Source organism: Ictalurus furcatus, chromosome 20 (genome assembly GCF_023375685.1).
Source record: "Ictalurus furcatus strain D&B chromosome 20, Billie_1.0, whole genome shotgun sequence".
NCBI lineage: Eukaryota > Metazoa > Chordata > Actinopteri > Siluriformes > Ictaluridae > Ictalurus > Ictalurus furcatus.
The window spans coordinates 20,611,321-20,625,433 of NC_071274.1; the positions used below are offsets into that span (position 1 = coordinate 20,611,321).

Here is a 14,113-nt window from a genome sequence, read left to right on the forward strand (position 1 = left end):
CATCATTGGGAGATTTTATACTCCAAACAAAAACTGTACAATTGTGTTTTTTTTATGTAGCACCATGGTCCTGTAGGAACGTCGTTTCGTTCGACTGTGTACCGTACTGTCTGTATACAGTACAGTAGTAGAAATGGCGATAAAGAGCCTTTGGACCACTTTGTGTTCCCAGGGAATGTTTTGCAATGAGATTACACATTGCCTCTTGGAAATAATCAGCTTCTAATAACAGGAAAACCTCTTAAAGACACTTGTTACGTGAATGCAAAATAAAACCCTTGGGCTGTGATTAACTCTTGGAATGTTCTGCCTCTCCCTTCTCTAGCAGTGACAGGTCGCAGTACGTGATGTTCTGCTAGTTCTGTACGTACTAGAGTCGTACGTATTGAGTAAAACGCCGCAGGTTAATTGCCCAATCATGGACGCATAGCTTAGTTTGCACAGACGATTTCGGGAATGAGCCGATGAGTAGAATCGGTGTTTGATGAAGGAAACGACATAACTCCACGTCGCAGGTGTACAGGTTGATGAACTCTTTACTACAGTGTTCTGGGAGTGCTGTTTGTTCCTTATGAGCTGAACAAATAATTTCCACATGAACCTGTGTTTGCCCTGGAGCTAGTCCAGGATGTACAGTAAGCAGAATTTATGAGCACGGTAATGATGGGAAAAATGACATTATAAAGATTCAGCTAGCTAGTCTTGCACATTTCTCTCATGCCTTGGATTAGCATTTCTTTTGTGCTGCGTTGAAACAGACCCAAATGGTTGACCTTAACAAGAGGTTCTCAGAAAGTAGGTCAAGTTAGGTTAGGTTCCTAGAAAATAAGTTCCTTCTAGCAGCGTGATAGAGTGATAGAAATGTTCTTCGGTTTGACCCTCTGGGGAATCCCTTAAAGGTACTATATAGAACCCAGACTTGTGAAGCTTTATGGATTTTTACATTGGAACTCAGAGTATGCAAAAAAAAAAAAAAGGACCGGTCTAACCCTCTCCCCTCCAATAAAAATGGTAGAAGATCCAAGCGACATGTGAATCTGGACAGACTGCCAGTTGCGGAAGGGTTTCGAACTCCCTGATATGAACTGACACACTAGAAGCCCCGCCCCCTTCCCCTCTCACATTCGTAATCTCTCATAATCGATTCCTGCCACAGTAAATGGAGAATGATTTGCGTTCATAAACGTGAAATAAACTCCATCAGGGTATGTGTGGTTATCTTAAAACTTCGTATTTACAGACGTTCCAGTTTCTACCTTACGCAAGTGATTTGCGAATGGACTATATTGAAAAAGGTTTGCGTATATTTTACCGCCTATCAACTCACCCCTGGCAGAACTATCCATTATTCCTCTTTGTGGTTGGCAGGTTTGAGAATCCTTTCCTCATTTCACAGGAGATCCAAGTCGAACCTTTTTACTAGTCAGAACCCTTGCAGAAGAACCCCCGAGGAACGCTTTTCCATAGTTATAAGTAAGATTTAAATATTACAGCTGTCCATTCTCCGAGCTAGATGAGGGGATCTGGGATCTGAGGCAACGACCGAATCTCCCTCGAGTTTAAATCTGGAAACGATCCAAGCCTCGTGACATGAAATTAAGCCTCGATCCGGGCTGATTATAGACGGGACGGTTGGAATTTTTAATATACCGGCTCTTGTTGTGGGATTATAACAGCTTTCGAATTTTGCTGTAATCACAAGCGTGGAAAATGACCTAGAGATTAGAGGATCGTTGTTGGTCCAGAGGGCAAGTATGCAAGTCAGACTGTGTTGTCATAGCGGCCCACGCAGAACTATGTGTGGAATCCAAAGCAGCACAACAGTGTAGTCAGTGCCCTCTAAAAGCAGTTAGAGCAAAACAGTCGGAATCGTTATTTTCACACACGCTCGGTATTTTAATCAGGTTATATCAGCAGGGCGTGTATGTTATTTACCTCGCCCGAGGCAATCAACACGGCTTCAAGTGTGCCTGGCATTCGGACAAGATTTACTTTTAATCATTGCAGAGTGATTAATATTGCATCCTATGCTGCAGAGATATCTAACAGATAAGTTTACACCGCTCATCTGGCATGCTACGGTCTGATTTTACGTAACAGCGACTGTTTTCATGATCTCAATCCTCAACACCTGCTCATTAAGCTTACTTCCACTGGTCATCCAAAGCTGCCTGAGGTCACGATGTGCAGGAGCCGTGGAGGACTCGATCGCTGGGTGTGTTGGAGCTGCATTCCCGGAGTTCATTTTTCATATCTTGTGAAAGTGTGCAGCAATGCCAAAGTTGGGAACATGGAACATTCTTCACTGACCGTATCACAGCATCTTCCAACATCTGTTCCCAAAATCGCCCTGATGTCATCCAGATTGTTTTGTTTGGTTGGTGTGCCAGGGGAATTGAAATGTGTGACTGCAAACAGCTTAATATTAGCATGAACTTGTCTAGGCAGTTTCTACTAGAGGTGATTTATCTTAACAAGAAAAAAATAATAGCTTGTTTTTGTAACATATATCCTTTCTAGTCTGTTTATATACACGATTCTGAGCAACTCTTTACAAAGTCATTATGAAGCATACGGTTTATACAGAAAAGGTTCTTTGGTCTGTCCCTTTCTAAAATGTCTCTGACCTTATGACAGAAGATATCCTGGTCAGAAATACTTTTTTTTCTGTCCGTAACCCTCAAATGAACCTTTGAGGAGCCCGTTTTTAAGATTATAGATCCATCCATCCATCTTATACCGCTTACTCCTTTTCAGGGTCACGGGGAACCTGGAGTCTATCCCAGGGAGCATCGGGCACAAGGCGGGGTACACCCTGGACCGGGTGCCAGTCTATCGCAGGGCACAATCACATACACATTCACACACCCATTCATACATACCGGACACTTTGGACATGCCAGTCAGCCTACCATGCATGTCTTTGGACTGGGGGAGGAAACCGGAGTACCCGGAGGAAACCCCCGCAGCACGGGGAGAACATGCAAACTCCGCACACACAGGGCCCCGGCGGGACTCAAACCCCGGACCCTGGAGTTGTAAGCCACCGTGCGCCCCGAGATTACAGATATATATTGAAAACAAAAAAGTGGCAGAGTTTAAACACTTGGCCTGAATCCCCGAGTCTGCACCCAGGACTGATTCTGGGTTTGTTTGGTGGAGTGGCTCACTATTTCGATTGCAGTTCTCCGGCAATACAAAACATGAAATTGGAGGTAACATGACAAATTGAACGGGGGTTACTCGCCATGCAGGACCAAGAGTGGATAGCTTCTACACCTGATGTGGACCGTGCATCAGGTCAAGCCCCAGGCCAACGTTTTCACGACAAGCAGGGATCGGTTGTGTCGGAGCATTTCGGGGCTCGTAAACAACTTTTACACTTCATAAAATGTACCGACTTCTCAGGCCAAACATTAATTCTTAAATAAGGGGCACTTTTTAGCAGCTTGACAGTATCAGAATGCATCTCTCTTTCTATTCCAAAGCCCTTGGTAGTGTTTCATAGCCTGATTCCAAGCCAGGCCATTTCTAAGAAACTCCACTATCACTAACTTTCATGGCTTACACTAGTGATGAAAGGCAGACGGCCAGGGACTCTTTGTGTTTAGACTGGGGGGGTGGCTTTAAACCAACTGCCTTCGTTTGGATTTAAAGAATCAGACAAGCAGAACCATTGTTTCTTCGGTCGCTCGGCCACATCCTGTGGCTTCGCGTCTGTGGGAAAGATGACTGTCCCGTTCAGACAGCATCAGGCTTCAGTTCAGATAGGTTTAGAAGCTGTAAGAGACATCGACACCTCACGTTCACTTGCAAAGACATGAAGGACCCATCCTGATTCCATGTAGAAATCTCACAGAGCCCTGCCACATGGTTCTGATTAATTCATTTCCTCTTTGCGTTTTACACAAGCCCTACCGTGGAGGATTGGAGTAACTGAAGCCCAGCTCTTGGCCCGCTGCCGGCATTTTAAACATGACTTCTTGCTGTGTCATGCACGAGTTGTAACAAGGCTTTTTGGAATCAGACCGAAAAATCGATGGGTCACACCATTGACGAGCTTGCCAAAGCTGGACCCGATAGACGTCCAATACTGAAACATGGCTCGCTAGCCATAGTCAGTGCAAGCAACCTGAATCCTGTACCAGTCTCCATCCGGGCAGGATTATTAACTTCTGAGTAAACGAGTGTGTGTCATAATGTGCAAAGCAGCACGAAATAGTGAGTGTGTGCTGACTAACCGTGTGGAGACAGCACCGAGGAGCCTCACCCCTTACTTGTCAGTACTACACCCTCATTCTCTAGGCATTTAATCTATTCCTTGCTGTATTCTTGCACTGTAAGCTGATGCTACGCTAATTCACCACTGCCAATATCTAAGCCAAGACCCTGAATCCACACCAGACTGTCATCTGTTCAATCCACATCGCACACGTCCTGCACACGATTTATCCAAAGCATCGAAATTTTTGACCCGTTGCTAGGGATATGGGAGACACCTGATAACGATGCTTTTCTACTTTATCAGCGATCAGCAGCTGTCAGATGAAACGCAGATAAAATTCACACGAGAAAGGATGTGGGATGTGAAAGACTGAACACTCACGTGCTCAGACTTTATCTATCTAACCTCAGTCTTGCGAGCCAATAGAAATCAGACAGGTGGGACTGTGGTATTTCTAGCTAGTACACATGCCGGAGATTTGGCTCGGTTTTTTTTTTTTTTTTTTCTTCATATGTGTCATATAATGCATATAAAAACTGATGAATACAACTTGGTAAAAATTCGCTGTGATAGGCTTGTTTGTATAATAACGGAACTCTCGAGACAGTATCTCTGGGAAATTTTTACGTTAATGATATTAACTATTTGACATTGGGGTTTTTTGGGGTTTTTTTCCAGTTCGTTATTAGCTACCATCAGCTAATGATAACGAAGTCGTAAAGCTAGTGTACTTCATAAGATATAGCCTGATGTTATGTTAGCGATGCCTTTTTTGTAGCTTGCTCAACGACAAACACAGAGCTTAAGTACCCAACCGTAAGTTAATTTGAGGTCTGTTGGAACGCTAAGCTAAACCAACAGCTAAAGAGTGCAGTCAGATGTTCTTGAGTCTCAGGCCATTACCTAGTTTTAATTTCCTCCATTTAATTCACTACTTTCCGGTGACTCAATTCAACTGGCGTGCACGCTTTAGTTAATTTGTGGTGGAAAGCTATGCTAAACCAGTGCCATTTATGGGTGCTGGTTGGTCAGTAAATCTTGATCCTGGGTCTTGCTTGTTTGGTTCTGAGACTGGGAAAAACTTTGGGAACATTTAGTCTTGTGCGACGGTGGGGTGGTGGTAGGGGGATTCGACGAGCAGCTGCTTTTTTCCGGCTAGAATGATGTGTGAAATGTGTGGGTTATCCAGCCTGTGGTAGCGTCTCCCTCTCTCCCTTTCTCTCTCTCTCTCTCTCTCTCTCTCTCTCTCTCTCTCAAGGACCTTGTGGTGAACAGGAAAGAAGCCTGGCCTCCGCTGCCCACTCACTCTCTCTTCATAGAGGCCTCCTCTATTTCCTGTAACAGAGATGAGTGTGAGCGCAGTGTGACTGGGAGACTGGTGGAGATTGGTGCGGTCATATTTCTATGAGGAACAAATGCCTAAAATGGGTTTGTGAGTTTTGCGAAGTCTTCATAAAGAAGATAATTACAGTGAGACTGACTGACTGACTCACTGTGTTGCTCCGGAAGCCAGGAGAATATTTGAAGCAGACATGCGAGGATGCCTAATAACTGAGCGTGTTCCTGGGATTTAGGATTATTACAGATTTTGACCCTTTGATGTATGGGGTCAACACTCGTAGACCGTTAATTTAAGGCTGTTTTTAGACGTATAAGGTGTCTACTTACTGCCCACTTTATTAGGAACATCTGTACCCTTGGTCATTCATGCAATTGTCCAATCACGCCAACCATGTGGCAGCAGATTCATGCATGAAATCTTGCAGATACAGGTCCAGCGCTTTATTTAATGTTGACCTTAAGCGTCAGAATGAGGGGGCGGGGGGTTGGAGGGGCGGAGGGTGGGGTGTGAATCTCAGCGATCTCAGTGAATTCGAACTCGAAGTTAATTCGAATTTCATCATGCAGTTATTGAGAAATGAAACCGTCTGAAAATATGGATGTGTTTTATAATTTATGGGTGAAAGGATTTCAAAGTCACAATTCGAAAAGACGTTTTAGAAATCAGTGGGGGTCGGCTTTACCTCACGCTTGTCAGTTGATAGAACGTTTCTCACAGGAGATAATCCGTTTTCAGAGTTTGTACTACAGTTGCGTAGCGGAAACCGTTTTTCTTCACTCGTGACATCGTGACCTTTTCACTCTTGCTCTTCTGTGTGCTTTAACTACCATCTGACTCCACTGGCTGTTAGGAAAATTACAGAAGTGAGCAGTCTTCTGGCACCGAACGATGACTTTACTGTACCATGGACATCATAATGCACAGTTTCATGTGCCATTTGGAGTTGGGATTGGAACCCCATGTCTCCTTACAAACGCAATTCAAAAGCAATAATAGTAATAATGCACACTGTCATGAGCTTATTAGCCAGTCAAGTGTTTACCATGACCATGAGAAACAGGGCGTCTCTCTTTTTCATATAAACCGCACGACAAGGCTGCTTTCTCTGGTTTTGAGTTCCACAAAGCCTCGTTTAACGAAACGCACAGCTATACCATCTCTTAGTTAATGACACATAAAGAGGTCATTTACTACCACGAATCCGCCGCTGATGGTCCGTAATTCTCTCGACGTCATGAATAAGCTCTAAAGCTTTTGCAGACACCAGTGATCACATTAGCAATTCAAGAGGTAATGGATCCAAAAGGCTTGAATGCACTTTTTGTTAGCACCACAGATGTTTTAGGATTGATGTTCTCCTGTTCTGTAATCAGACGTCGCCCCGAGACGTCCCCCAGACGGCGCGTAAGTACAACGTGGAGAAGAAATTGTTCTTTTGAACCGCGCAAAAGGTTAGCATGTACATATTTGGCGAATGCTACCTCTACATGCTCTAAAGAGACTTTTTTTTTTTCACCAGCATTCCAGCCCTGGGCCTAAGGATAAACATAGCTAAACTGTAGCAAAGTGTAACTGGAGATGTACGCTGGCTTGTTAGGGAGGCCGTTTCCAAGACGCATAAACATTCGCCTTGATTTTGGTCCTTATTTGTCTCCCGACGTGGAAAGACCCAGGCCAGAGAAAAAAGATTTAGTCTTCTCTCTTTTTTTTTTTTTTTTTTTTGCATTAAAGTGATTGTGATGATGGTTAAGGACAAGCAGGGAAGCTGTGCCAGGTCCGGGAGTGTTAGGAGTCCATTGACATACAGAATAAAACAGCCTGAATTACTGAATTTCTAGATCAAACTGTGCTGGAGAAAAATGTAGGCCTGTGAATGTAATATTTCTCCTTTTTTTTGTGTGTTTTTTGTAAATTGGTTTGCTCTGCTATGCGTTTGTGGTAAGAGCGTCCACACCCTTTTGGGCAAATTACTTGGGGTGGAGTGCTACACAATATGTGTGTTGTTGCTTGTTTTCATCTCATTCGATTGACTGACAAAAATGGTGATACTGGCGCAGAAGTGTAGATATGTGTGGGGTTAGTGCTGGTATTTGGTACTTTTACTTGCAGGATTTAGCACGCTATCAAAACTTTTTGATTCATCACTTGTTGGCCGTCAACACTGTAACTTACAGGGACTCCAGACCTTAAAGATTTTGGGAACTTTCTAGATCCTGCTTGCTCTTGACCAAAAGCTATTGCTATGTTTCTTGAGCTAATGCTAGTTTGCTAGCGTATTAGCTTGAGAAAAACAGCACGCTTTGGAAAAGTGTTTTTTTTAAAGAAAACAAAAAAAACCCTTGTGTAGCTTGTCCTGAGTGTGGGCTTGATTAAGTTTAAGTGTTTTTAAGACGAATACTTTATGATGTCTATTGTCTATTATATCTGATTGTTTGATACGAACCACATATCCTTACCATTTACAGACATTTTCTCAAATGTGCCTGAATGGCCTGGTTAAGGTCACCTAAAATTCGGTTCTTTCGTGACCGTGCATAACATCTATAGAATCTCTTTAAGTTGAGACCAGTGTTCATATATCCAGTCAAAAAGCACCCTTAAAGGGGCCAAAAATAGGGGTTCATGCTGTATTATTTTTCAGGTAGCTTTAACCATTGATGTATTTAACATTCCTTGAATGAAATTAAACACTTTATTCTACAGTAGACGCTCAGCATCTGGGTTGACTCACATGCATGCCTTCCTCCACTGATCAGACCTTGAGCCTCTTCCATCCTCCCAGGAGGCCACCAGCATCTGCAATTCTAGCAAAGAGTTTTGCTTTCCCCCTTATAGGGAACTTCCTGAAAGCTAGAAGAGCCAGTTTTTCAAAAAGGATGAAGGGGGGTGGGGGGGGGGGTTACATCCTTCAGCCCTCTTTCTAACCCCCCACTTCATTTGGCACACCCTCAGACCTTGTCCCAACTGCTTTTGGTTCAGTTCCTACTCACGGAAGGAACCGTTCTCATGTGCAAATTCACAGTAACAGGTTTAGCAGATCAAATGCGTAGCGTCCATCCCTTTCCAGATGTGGATTTATTTATTGTATTTTGAAACTGTCTTTGTTTAGGTTGTATGTAGAGGAACGGGCCTTCCCCGCCCCCGGAACATATAACAATTAAGTCCTAGTTGGAGATGGAAGTGCACAGGAAGACTGGAGGAAATGCTTTTATTTTCCTCACTAAAGTTGAGAGTGGACCTCTGAGATTTGGGCCTCCTTTCAAAACCGTGGGTCTGGAAAGGGAAATAGTAAGCTCTTCTGTTCATCCAATGCGGAGGCTTCAGGGATATAAACATTGCCTGGCAGAAACATTAGAGTTTTGCTTTTATGGTTGACTGAATGATTGTTTTGATATTCATTTTAACCAAAGAGTGATATTAGGTTTGTGCACTGTAATTACCCAGGAAAACTGATTAGTATTGTTTCTTCCTTTTAAGCATGGATATGCGTTTCTCTAATTTGTTTAATCAACGCTAATGGCTAATGTCATTGCAGGTAATGATCCTATGAGGAACAATGTTAGCTTACAATTAAATCTCCTAATTGTTGATAAAGCTCCAAACAATGCGTGTTGTTTTGTACCATTCTTCTCAGCAGTAAATTAATCTTGCAATCATGCTTAAACCAGTGTGTTTACCTCACAGTGAAAAGATAGAGCTGTAAGGAACAGAAATCAGCTCACACCCAGTTCCAGATAGATCTTTTGAAAATCCCTGTGTACATAGGCCTGTTGAGTCATCTGACCACATAATGGAACAAGGAATGGCATCAGGTGGCTTACTTGTATTTTCATAAATTGCTAATAGGTGATAAAGAAAGGTTGTGATTTTATAATTTAATGATCATTTACTCAGTGGTTATTTCCTTGGAAATGCCCACATTTGTCCACTTATATTTAATTCAAATAAATTTATCACCAATAATCACGGTACTCTTGGGTACTGGTGATATGAGGGAGGCCGGTGGAGGCTCAATGATTAAGGCTCTGGGTTACTGACCAGAAGGTCAGGAGTTCAAGCCCCAACACCACCAAGCTGCCAATGTTGGGATCTTGAGCAAGGCCATTAACCCACTCTGCTCAAGGGACATCCGTATCACACTTTAACACTTAGGGGTAACAGTGGTACTTCGGTGGTTAGGTTTCCGCATTAGTGAACGAAAGGTTGTTTGAATTCCAGGACAACAAAACAACAACAAATGTCACTGTTGGACCATTCAGGGTTAAAGCACTTATTCCTTTATTGCTCATGCTATATGCTTGGATTGGATTCTGCCTCTTGTATCTGTTGTTTTCAATGTCTTTAAACGTTTTTTTCTTCAAGTATAAAGGGCCCAGATCAGAGCCTTGAGGAACCCCTTTAAACCATCAGCGTGCAATCACTGCTGTTAAAAGGTGGCTTCCAACACAATTCGATTTAGAAATATCTATAATACTGACCGATATCAAAGGTGCAACTGGGTGTGTAAAATCAGTAAAAAGCACTGTGTCTAAAGCAAGCTGCTTTATGTGTCCTCTTCAAAGGCAAACACTTGATAATTATTCAAATGAAAAAAAAAAAAGCAGCTTTTGCCAGAGGAAGTGACTAACAGCCTTACTCATTCTTTCCAATACATGTCAACACTTAACACAGGCAGTGTAAAGATTTTTTTGTATACATGACATAAACAGTTACGACTTGCACGCATTGTAGTTGGCCTGCGTTCTGCCTGTTTCTGCTGGCCACTCCTTACCTGCAACGCCTTGTCCTCCAGCCAGAAGAGTTACAGCACATACAGGAAGTGATGCAGTGGGCTAAGTTTTTATGATGGCATGTACAGGTAATATGAGGAACCTCTGGCCATACTGACATCATCACAGGCTACATAAAGAAATAACAACACACTCTCGGTACTTAGAACTGGCACTGGTCCAGCCACACGAGTCATTTCGCTTGCCCACTTGTTACTATTTGACACAGTTCATTACCATTAAACTTGAATATTCACTTTGATTTTACTGCATTGGCCCCGCTAAGCCAAACACCATTCACCAACACCATTCCTCTATCATTACCTCCTGGCTGAAATGTGCTAGTTATGTCCAGAGTATTATTATAGGGACTGTCTGTATTCATGACAAGGTCACAAGCTGGGAGCGAAACCATGTGCTCTAAGAGAGCACCCTTCATGCAAGCAGGAAATGAGCAGCTCTTTATCAACTTTCTTAGATAACAAAGCAATAAAAGCACTGTTTAGGAATCGATCTCGTCTTGTGCGTGGGAGATGTACGGATCGCTAGCTGTAAAACACACAGCGTGCTTTGTAACAGTGAAAGTAATGCAGAGCGTCGCTATCGCACTGAGGCTCATCTTACCTTTAACGTCATCTTCCTAGCTGTACAAGATCGTTCTAATCTCAGGTAGATCCACCCTAACGCTGCTGTGGAAGCAGGATATAGGTCAGAAAAGCTTACGCAACTTCTCTAGTGAGCATTAAGTGAATGAAATAAACGCTTCAATCGCCTGCATGGGATCGCCTGCATGACATTACTAATGTTTTAGGTTCCGGATGCTTTTTCTGTTACAGTACTTTTTAGGAGATTCCTAGAGTTGTAATAGCGTTAAATGAGCTTCACAATGATACAGACAGTTGAACCGCAACGCTGTTGAATTCTCGATTCGGATTGGTCAGGCAAATCACAGGTTTATATTAAGAAAATGTGTGCAGTTGATGATATGGTGAAGTTAGCTGTTTTATTTGGCATTTTTGGAAGGAGTCTCCAGTGTCAGAATATATGAATTAAAAAATGTGATGATGTGGTATACGAGGAATAAAACACTTTGTGAGGTGCAGATGTATTAAAATAGTCAACCTCAAGGTAGTAATAGTGAAGCTAGTAATATTCCCGTAACTTTATGCCCCGTAAGTGTTTTATTCCTTACTTATCGCAGCTCTGTCCGGTTTACACTAGACCGTCGGATTATTTACGTCAACTTTTTCGATTTATAGCTGCGTGTTATACGTTGCGTCATCAGAGCCAAGGAAATGATCGTCTTATCATCGAATAATTAAATCTTACTCTAAAGAAACAGGCTTGGGCCTGGCTTGGGCCTGGCTTGTTTGGGTTACTTTAGCATGCGAGAGAGGAGTGTGTTATGAGGATCATATAAGGGAGAGGTGAACTTTTTTTGTTCCGTGTACCTGCATTCTTTTTTTTACTCGGCTGGTTTTGTGTCTGTGTGTGTTTACAGAAGGAGACAATAGCAAATCCCCATTCTTGCTACATCATACATGGACAACTGAGTACAATAACAGAACGAAAAAAATAAAAAATACCCTAGGCAACCCGTTTTGTTATCCCACTTCGTGCTTAAACCGGACAAGTTTCATTCTCATGAACACTCGATGAGACGACAACCATGTATATCCAAACACAGTGCACATGCTGCAGCAAATGATGATTTTTAAAACCACAGATGAACATCTTGACGTAAATGATGAGCTCTGCAGTGAGGCGAAGCTTGCCATCTCCGTGGCTAATAAGCAGCTTCTAGATGTGTTTTCAAGAACTGACATGTCGAGGAATGCGACCTAACCAGTCAGTGTCTTGCGAGAAAAAACTCTGCTTTTTTTTTTTTTTTTTTAAAGTCTGTTTGCCTCACTAGCAACAGCAAACATGGTAAAGGAACACTTTATGCAACAGGTTATTTTCAGGTTACATTTTCGGCTCAGCTCAAGCATCAGCGATTTTATGAGAATCTACAGCACTGAGACAGAATTAAATCTAAGAACAGTGTTTTCAATAGTCTTGATTAAAAAATGGCTCCCACACAAGCCTGGGATTTGAACTCAACCATTTGCTTGCTAACTTTAACCACTGAGCTACCACTGCTAACGCTATGTGCAATGCGCAATCGATGTAGTATGATGAAGCAATGTAATTAAAGAACCATAAAATAGCAGTGATGGGTTCTCTAAAGCTCAATAGCTTCTGCTAGTAAGCTAGCTAGTGTTAAGAACACCAGGAACACATCAGGGAACACGTGCTAGTCGAACATAAATGCTAAGCTAGCTAATGGCTACATAAAAAAGGACATTGTAATTAAGATAGCTAGCTGGCTAGTATGATAGCATGATACAGGTCGTTATTGGAGTAGCTAAACATAAACGGCTAGTTACGTAGGTAGAAAAGTAGCAAATGGAAGAAAGAAATTGTTGCTACTAGTATGGATGGACTAGTAGTTAAAATAAGCTATTCAGGCAGTGTTAGACCAGATTAGTGTTGTAGCTAAACGCTAGCATTATAAAAGCTAGCTAGGTCTATAAACATCACCGAATTGACTTTTTAAAGATGAAGATTAGGATATTCGCCTCTACGGTGTTATACTGCATTTAATGTAGTTCATATGATAGTTTAATGTAACCTGCTAACCATCCCAAAAGCTCCGTTTGATGCACATCCTCCTGGTGTCGTGCTACTTTATATAGACTGTTTTACAGACGTGTATTATATTCAGCTCTGCAGCTGAGTGAAGTCCAGTCTATTCAAACAGAAACTTAAGTTCAAATAAGCCTAACGTAATACAGGATTAAAAGAAAAGATAGTTCTGTGACGATTCTGTTTGCATTACGGTCTTTATAGTCAAGATATCGGCATTGTAGGAGTTGTGCAAGTGCTGGAAGCGAGGAGATTAAGATCCTTTTTGGAATAGAATTATTTGCTATTTTATGCTGAATGTCAAATAAGGCGTAGATTTTGAGGATTTTAACATTTTCACTTTGCCGTCATACCTTTACAGAGCACTTTATAGCAAAAGGCTGGAGAGGAAATGACTGTTTATAGCTGCTGTAGCATGAGTGATTACAGGAATTATACTGTTATCGTTATAATATACTACGTGATATACGACAGGAACCTATATTGTGGTATAAGGCAAATAAAACAATATGCAATATGCTGTTCTTGGAAAATAATTAACTTCAATCCCGCACTATTTTAGCAAGCTTAAAGATGAATAAGAATTTTCCTACTTTTTTTTTTTTTTCTTTTTTCTTCCTCGACCATTGTTTATATGACAGATTTTTCCAAATGACTTGTCTTTGTAACTGCGTTCGTGTCTTTCTATTTCCAACTATAAACTTCTGGTAAATTACAAGATGAGCCAATTCTACTTCTCCACTCTTGATAGGATCTCTGAAGGCATCTGTTCTGCTTACAAACAGATAGTGGATCTTTTGCAAGAATGGATGATTTAAAATCACATTCCAGTATATTCAGTCAGGTGTTTTAAAAAAACAAACAGTGTGTACTGTGCAAGCTCAAGATTCTGTTCTGCTTACGGTCAGAGAAAGGGAGTTTCTGTGCACGAAGTACGAACGTGTGTGAGAAAGAGAACGTCCACCAAGCAGACAGAGTCTCTGAACACGCGCTATTTCTCTTGGCATGTGGTTAAAGCTTTCCACTGGCATGCAGTTCTGGTAAAAGATACACCCACTGGCTCGGTATCCGTGAACCAAACGGGACTTT

The 14,113-nt window shown here is 42.0% G+C and overlaps 1 protein-coding gene across 1 annotated transcript in view; it reads left to right on the forward strand.

Annotated features, from left to right (window-relative positions):
• The window catches only part of egfra (epidermal growth factor receptor a (erythroblastic leukemia viral (v-erb-b) oncogene homolog, avian)), a 61,227-nt gene that overhangs the window by 16,248 nt on the left and 30,866 nt on the right, over nucleotides 1-14,113 (forward strand). The window lies entirely within an intron of this gene.